At 37.7% G+C, this 1,536-nt stretch overlaps 1 non-coding gene across 1 annotated transcript; it reads left to right on the top strand.

Moving 5' to 3' along the window:
- Positions 1–221: 221 nt before the first annotated feature.
- On the top strand, positions 222–329 carry LOC116111545. Its single transcript, XR_004125090.1, has one exon. It is a non-coding gene; the product is annotated as a small nucleolar RNA R71 (small nucleolar RNA).
- Positions 330–1,536: the final 1,207 nt, after the last annotated feature.

Below are 1,536 nucleotides of genomic sequence, written 5' to 3'. Positions count from 1 at the left end.
AAACCTGCATAGCCAAATCAGTGTTAGTATTTACTTCATATATCCCTCTTGATTTTCCTCTAACACTTTTTCTGCTATGAGTTGGCTCCTAGCATCTCATACAAATCATAAGTCTCTTGTGCAGTCTTTTCTCCCACAGCACCACCTGTAGCATTATTAACTATGGCTTGACAAGCCTGTGTCAGTCCATCATAGAAAAATTAGTTCAGTAACTCTAAAGGATATCTATGATGTGGACATTGAACTAAAACCAATTTAAAACGTTCCCAAGCTTCATGGAATGGTTCACCTTCAATTTGGGTAAAAGTAGCAATCTTACCTCACAATTTAGTAGTCTTGGCATGAGAATAAAATTTACCTATGAATTTATTGTAGACTGCATCCCATGTGGTAAGTGAAGCTAGAGCCAAAGTCATATACCATGTCTTTGCTATGTCCTTTAACGTGTATGGAAAACACCTAATCCATAATTGATCTTTTGTCAAACCTTGCAAAGGAAAAGTCTAAATAGTAGAATAAAAATCACAAATAAAAGTTAAAGGATCCTTTGAAGCTACTCCAAGAAAAGATGGAAGCATTTGAAAGTGAATATGTTTAAGATTATAATTTCTTGCTGCATTATTAAGAACTATGCATGATGGCGACGTTCCTATGGTAGGACGTGCGTACTCCTTCATAGGACGAGGAAACTCAACCATTGTTTCTTTAATCTCTAAACTTGATTATGATGATTCTTTAGAAATTTTTGGTTCCTTCCTCTTTTTGCCAGTTAAATCCACTCTATCGACATGTGGAAATAATTCTTCTTCCAATGACCGAGGACTTTGCATTCACTAACAAAAAACACAAAAGACAACAAAAACAAAAAGGAAACCTAGACAAAAATAAAGAAAAACTTAAATAACAAAAATTAAAGCACACATTATCAGAGAAATCTAAGTAACTTAAATCAAATCCTTGACAATGGCGCCAAAAATTTGATGAACAATTTTACTTCCTCGCAAGTGCACGAATTGCTATTGCAGTATAGTGTGCAAAAGCAAGGGTTGATCCCATAGAGATTTGTAAGTTTTCAAGTAATCCTAATAACTATGCTTTAATTAAAACAAATAAATTCAAGCAAATTAAAGAATTAGTGATTAAAACCAATGTTCTGAAAACCGGATCGTACCATCCAGTTGGATCGGTTCGATTGGTAACCGGCGGCAAATCCGGTCCGGTATATATAAAAAATCATTATTTTGATCTAAATCGGATTGGACCGCGGTTAGACCGTTGGAATAGTGTCGAATCGCGGTCCAATTGCAGCTAAATCTCGCTGGAATTCGGCGTCGTTCGACGGCGAAAACACAACCATTAGACGGGACGACATCTCCATGACAAAACCCAGCCATTTTCAGTCGCCGTCGTCCAGCCTTCGTCACTCGCCGTCCACCTCAAGTTTACGCTATCATCGGATTTCTTTTGTTGATTCCGACGAGTTACGGCGCCGATAGAACTCCTTAGCACCACCATCAGATTCGCAGGCACCTGTAC

Source organism: Pistacia vera, unplaced genomic scaffold (assembly GCF_008641045.1).
Source record: "Pistacia vera cultivar Batoury unplaced genomic scaffold, PisVer_v2 Contig642, whole genome shotgun sequence".
In the NCBI taxonomy this organism is placed as follows: Eukaryota; Viridiplantae; Streptophyta; class Magnoliopsida; order Sapindales; family Anacardiaceae; genus Pistacia; species Pistacia vera.
This window is presented reverse-complemented; position numbering and strand designations above follow the sequence as displayed.